Raw genomic sequence first — 7259 nt, 5'->3', positions numbered from 1 at the left:
TATGGAGCTAGCCAATGGAACAGAGGGCGGATTCAAGTGTCCCTTACTGAAGACTACAGATTTCTCCTGGAGGCGGAGCTAAAGCTCCGTGCTCCAGCGAAACCTAAAAAGGTGCTCCGGGAGTTTTGCATTGTGGGAGAGTTTTGGCGCTTATTAGTCCACCCGGTATCAGCCCCATTAAAATAAATGCTGCAGCAGTACTATGCGGTGGGAGAGTTTTGGTTCTCATGACCACTTGAAAAAGAGGTCAGGTATCAGCGTCAATGCCTTCTGGCACAAAGCCTGCTGGGATCCTGGGTCCCCTGGTGACAGCCCCATTAAACAACAAGCATTGGCTGCAAAAGTGATCGCGATCACGGTGAAGCAAAAGTGATCGCAATTGCGATGACGGGCTCTGTGCTCACAAAAATAAAATAGCGCAGCATTATAGTGCTTTTTTTGCACAATAAAACAGCAGGGCATGCATGCTAGTACAGAAGGGTGGCATAACAATACTGGCCTGTAACTGTATTATGTATATACTACGGTTTAGTGAAGAAACAGTATGCTACAAACAGCGTCCTAATTACCCATGTTGTACTGATATTATATACAGCCTGTAAAATGTGTTCGTGAAAGTATCCCACTGTTTGTGTTTAAAGGACTAAAGCAACAATTTCAGGTAGACCAACTGTTACTCCCATGCTTGCAAAGATGTTAAATAAAGTGTAAATAAAGCTGAAAAAACATTGATTTTATACCCGGGCAAATTTTGAAAATAGGGTGGGATGTAGTATTGAGACCAGCAATGTCGTCATGTCATAGTGCTTCCATTTTTTTGATAAAGCAGCGGAATCAAGAAGTCTAGACTGCTTTAAATAGTACTTGATGTTTTTGGGAAACAGATCGTACTGGTAGATTAAACAGAAAATTATATTTGTAGCCCAGATGGTTATCTTATCTAAATTACAGCAGTATATGTGGTATCGTTGAGTGAAGAGCCATACCCACAGGATGGAAAGATTGCCACAGAAATTACAAGTTTAGAAAGAGACAAGGGAACCAATAGGTAATTAAGGACATTGGGTAGCAATTCATGAAACAACAATGGTCCTTAACACATTTTGTAAAACAATTCAATAAGGTATAGCCCACAATAAGTGCTATATTCAACAAGGTGTCCAGCCGGACACAGAATTTTAATCAATGTAATATATAAAGGAATTTTTCAATAACAAACAAAGTGGGATTCACTCCTGTATCCAGTACAAGAAAACATACAAACAAACAAACAAAAAGGTTCTTCAGGCAACGAAAGTGAGGATGTTTTAGGTCAATGATAATACATAACTGAGCTATCCAAAATAGTTAACACACTAATAAAACACATTGGTTGACAGTGTGTAACTATATAAGTGGTCGACAGCATTTCGATCCCCTTGAACGGGTTCATCAGGACTCAATGTATCACATACCTGAATATTTTAAGCAAGCCTTTAGGGCAAGACGCGTAGAATCACAATAAGCGCAAATTGAAGCAGTGTAGAATCACACGATCTATTCCACGTGCAATGACGGCATGGTAGCGTGATAGACCCACACAAACTGTTTGAGCGCAAGGGGTACTTCTTTCTGTAGTTGGACAAGAGCGGGTACAGGATAATTAAGCCGCGGGATGAACAATCCATGTCGGTGAGCGTATGGGAAGGACGATGCCTGCGAAACACCGGGCGATGCCGGAGTCTGCTTAACGCTGTGGCGCGAACAGCATTAAGCGTTAACCTAAAACTAATTTATGGCCCTTAAAACATATGCTGCCTATTGCGCCTAACATAACTTCCTGGCAGCCTCAATAGGGGTTACTGTCATCGACAGCTAGGATAAGGGAAATATAAACGGTTTGATGAAGGAGTGAGCCAAGCTCATAATTCAACAGTGCCCTATAGGTTTGTTGTGATGCCCATGAGTAGACTAAACAACAATCAACATTCAGATAAACTATTGGATATGAAAGCACCAACTACAACATTCCCAAGCAAAAGGGTGTTTGCAGAAGTTTTACAGCAGAAAAATAACAGTAAATTCACAATGCAAAACACAATGAAAACAAGGAGTACCAGTGCTGTCCTTTTTATTTTCTCAGCATCAGATTTAGGCACGCCGATGCGGATGTGAGACAAACACACTAGACTCAAACCCGTCTCCCACTGGGAACTCTGTGTTTGAATGCTCAGCAATGAGAATAGACAAGAAGCACAGAAAATGGTCTTACAGTGTTTAAGAGCTGGTTATTTCTATCATAAGCAGTTTTTTAGCGCCATAGAAACATCCCATGGTTGTGCACTGAAGAGTACACTATATACTGCGGAACCATTGATATGTTTGAGCAAGCGGTTTAGATTGAGATCTGCCAAAAATAAGACCCACTTCAATGCATTGTACAGATGACATTGGTAATTCAAATCAAATAATAATGAAATCCAACTTGCACATGCACTGCTGAAACTGGTGTGCTTTCGCAGGAGAAGATAGACTTAATCAGTGCCTAAGCGAAACAAGCCCGATTCCCCTTTAAAAGAAGCCCAAAACCAAACTAGTATCCTACGAAAAAAAGCCCAAATTGCGGTCTACAGCAAAGATTGCAAAAACATAAAAAATAGCTAGAGCAGGTGACTTTGAAGTTTGGTAGGGTGTTTTGCTCTCCAATAACTTCTGAGTGCAAGAAACAAAAAAAAACATGCAGTTGCCAAACACGCCAACCTGATGGCACAAATGCTGCATTAACACGCAAGCACATGCACACAGTAACAAAGCACGAAACAAAGAGAAAAAATATAGTCCTCCAAAGAGTAGATCAACCATAGCATAATGATACCGTACTTGGTCAGTGCTTCGTGGGAGGAACAGATGAGAAAAAGGAGGGAGAAAGAGGAATGACTGACCACTAGCAAGCATAGACTTTTACAGGACACTGGCAGACCAATGAAGAGCAAAAAGGTAAGTGATTGGTGGAGATGGAACTCCACAAAGCATATAGAACAGGTCGCTAAGCAACAGCACAAGCTATGTCTTTGCTCAACCTAAAAAGGGGGTCATGACAAGCTATAAAAAAGGTGTATATGGTGAATTACCTAGCTAGTATAAGAGCAGCAAAAGCAACGTGGGAGGATGATATGTGGGCCAATTTGCTAGATATCGCTGTAACTAATAATGACAAGAAGTTTTGGTCATTGATCAGCAGGTGTTAAAGGAAGCTAGGAACTCCTGCAGAAACATATATCCTACGCTGTGACTGGGTCGCACATTTTGTGAGCTTGTACTCCCCTATCTCTGTACTTGAGGGCCTCTCTAGGCACAGGGCACCCCTAGTACAAGGAGCTAGTTCCTCCCCACACTTAGTAATAATTTCACTTGAGGAAACTTAACAAGCGGTGGTCTTGTTCAAATCCGGGAAGGTACCGGGGCTTGACAAAGTCCCCCAAGATATCTTTAAAACTGACACAATGGTTTAGGTGACCTATAATATGATCTCCAATGTCATTTCAGCAGAAGGGGAAATTCCCTAATCCTGGAAAGTGACATTGTACCAATTTTCAAAAAAGGAGACCCTAGTGGGCCCTCGAACTTCTGCCCCATCAGCTTATTAGACAATCTCCCAATATTCTTCTGTGAGCTGGTCCTTGAGCGGTTGTTGGACTGGTGTGGGGACCAGCAGATTCTTATAGGTCTCACAACAGGATAGGGACACAGGTTAGTGCCATTGACCAGGCCTTCGTGTTCCTTCTGGTCCAATGGAAGTTGGTGGACCTAGCCAAGGGCGATCTTAACATGGTGTTCATTGACTTGCACGTTTCATTCAATGTGGTCCCCAAATCGAAGTTATGGGAGGGGGCTTATGGAGATGGGGACTCCACCTGACCTCCTCCACTTGATTAGAGTATTCCGCGAGGGGAATTTTGCCATAGTAAGGTGAGCATGAAAGGATAACTAACAGCAGCCTTTCCTGTAAACCAAGGTGTACCATAAGGTTGAGCCCTTGCCCCAACCCTCTTACTCTTATAAATTCACAACTGCCTTTCTTATCTATCAAACTGTGTCAATGATTCCCCTACCTTGGCGGAAGTAAATACAAGCCCTCTTTCCGGGGGTAGAGCCCACGCCCACGGACCTATTTCTGTACGTTGGGGTAAGACCGAGTGTTAAATCAGCCCTCAAACACCCACTCAACATCATTACAAAACTTACTTCAACGTGATACAAGATTACGCTTTACCATATGATTTCCCAGCATTTTGTGCGCCCCATGTAGAATGAAGGTCCCTGCATAGGCCCTGCAAGCTAAAATCTGGATATGTGCTATCTTGGGCATTTTCACCATACACAGTCAGTAAGTGATAGCCCACACATCCCTTGAACACCCTGCATAGTACCATCTTTGATAATAAAATCTACTAGGTACCGATGTTCTTGAACATGCATTTCTTTTGTGCTGAACTAAGTGAGGCAGCTTGGACAACCACAGAGCTACAGAAACTTTCCATAAGTTGCAAGACCAGCACATCACACACACGAGACCAGTTGGTACATCTTTGATCACTTGCTTCATTTTGTATTTTGAAATGTTCCAAGCTTGCTCAAATAGAAACCACGACAGCATCTTGCAATGAGAACACTTGTTTTTGAGTTCTGCTCTCACATATATTTTTCAAGATATCTATGCCACAAATGTTCTTGGTTTATAAATTACGGTCAAGCATGGCCAGCCACTTGCTTAAACACCTGAAGCATTGGGTTACCACTTCTATGTCTTAGGGTTGTAGCAACACCACCGAAGGCATGCGGTTAACCACCTGCGCTAATACATACGTCAATGCAGATTAACCATTCTGCATTAAACAGGTATATATATATCCTGCACCCCACTTAGGAGCCCAGAACTCTCCTGCAAGTGTCTAGCACAAGCGTGGGTTCTCCGGCCGGCTATCCGATTTGGGACTTCTCTGCCTTCTGTCAGGTGGTACATCCCAATTTAGATAACCCTTTTTACCTTTTGCTCTCCATTTATTCTCAGTTTTCACCCAATTCATTGCATTTAATTTATCTTAAAATTGTAATTCTGGCATGGTTGTTTTTCTCATTTAAGATGTGCCTCCTAGACTCTTGCACATTATAAAAATGCACTTTGTTTAATTTCTGACTGATTGAAGTCAGGTTTTCTAAATATTCTTTCTCCAGCTAATGAGTAGAAGAATATATTTTATGTTGAGCTAATGATTTAATGAATAAAAGCGCCACTTCAACGCCATTTCTTGGTTTCATCTGTGTTCCTTATTTCTCAGATAAGAGGTGTTTCGGTGGCTTGTGACCACACCAATAGGGCAATTTATTTCCCTTTATCAAATGCATCTCTTACACATGTGGTCTCTCCCCCATTTCACAGCACACAGGTATCGCTTGAGGGGGTCCCTACAGGTTCACACACATAATGGGAAGGGAGCTTGGTATATTTCAGTCAGACAAACAATGGGAATATTGCTGTCTACAGACCGGGCGCATCTCTGGCAGCAGCCACTTACATGTAATACACTATAAGTACCTCCACTGATCATATTACACACCAGTTAAGATGCATATATTTCCGTTACAGAAAAATGATAAATGTGACGCTGTAAGTTATTGTTGTTATTGTTATTGTTATTTTGTCTTCTATAGCGCCCACTCACCGGCAGGTCTCAAGGCGCTCATAACCAGAGGACAAAAAACAACACCCAAAAAGATCAGAAGAACAGCACCGCGTACAAATCAGTGTGAAACCAAAACTTCCCTAAATAAAAATGTTTTTAATGATTTCCTAAAGCGTAATAGATTACCTTCTTTCCGAAGGGCCTCGGGTAATCTGTTCCAAATTTGGGGGACCAGGACTGAAAAAGATCTCCCGCCCTTAGTTGTCAGTTTAAACCTTGGGCAGACTAGCAACTGAGCATCTGATAACCTCAAAGATCGTTCCGGTTTATAGATCTGCAGTCGGTCCTTTATATAGGCAGGTGCTTGCCCATAAATTGCTTTGTGGGCCGTACAAAGGCTTTTAAACTCCGCCCTTTGTCTAATGGGGAGCCAATGAAGGTTCTGAAGCAAAGGAGAAGCATGAGATCTCCTTGGGAGTCTAAAAATAAGACGTGCAGCATCATTCAGAACAATCTGCAGTCTATTGGTCAGATTTTTAGGCAGGCCCAGATAAAGCGCGTTTCCGTAGTCCAGCCTCGAGATGATTGTGGCCGAAACTACAGTGCGGAGCATAGATGTAGAGAGAAGGGGGACTAATTTGCGCAATTGTCTAATCAGACCAGTACAGGTCCCTACAACCGAGGAGATCTGGCTGATCATAGACAATTCGCTATCAATTTTAATTCCAAGGCTTTTCACCTTATCACAAGGTTTTGGGGTGGGACCCAGTTCTTGAGGCCAATATAGGTCACTCCAGGGCGAGCTTGTGGTCGAAACCACTAACACCTCAGTCTTTTCAGGATTAATTTTCAATAAATTTGCTGTCATCCAGCTGACTACAAATCTAAGAGTATCCTGAGCATACTTCTGAGCAGAGACAGTATTGTCTATGCTAAGTAGCAGTTGGGTGTCATCAGCATAGTTAAAAACATGGCAACCCTTGTTTACCAAGGAATTAATCAGTGGTTGTATATAGAGGTTGAATAAGACTGGGGACAGCGCGGAGCCCTGTGGGACTCCGCACGTCAAATTTCCCACCTCCGATACACTATCCCCCACCTGGATTCGCTGCGTCCTCCCTGATAGGAAGGATTGGAGCCATTGAAAGGCCTTATCCCGAACGCCGAACCCGGCCAACCTGTCCAAGAGAAGGGTGTGGCTGACAGTATCGAACGCCGCTGAAAGATCTAAAAGTATCAGGGCGCTCGGTTTTTTACTGTCAGCCAACCCCCTAAGCTCATCCAGCACCGAGAGCATTACCAGCTCGGTGCTATGATGTGCACGAAATCCCGCTTGGCGCTCCTGGAAAAGATGGTGGGACTCCAGGAACGGGGCCAGTGACTTCAGCACATGTTGTTCCAGGACTTTGGACAAGAACGGCAATTGGGAAATAGGCCTATAGTTTTTCAAGATGGTAGAATCAGCTCCTGGCTTCTTTATCAATGGCTTCACCCGAGCTTCCTTAAAACTGGCTGGCACCATCCCTGTTTCCAATGATTTATTCAGGAGGGAGATAATCTGATCTTCTAGAATAGGACGTGCCAAACAGAAGACGC

The sequence above is a fragment of the Lissotriton helveticus genome, chromosome 7 (genome assembly GCF_964261635.1).
Source record: "Lissotriton helveticus chromosome 7, aLisHel1.1, whole genome shotgun sequence".
In the NCBI taxonomy this organism is placed as follows: Eukaryota; Metazoa; Chordata; class Amphibia; order Caudata; family Salamandridae; genus Lissotriton; species Lissotriton helveticus.
Note: the sequence above shows the minus strand (reverse complement) of the source record.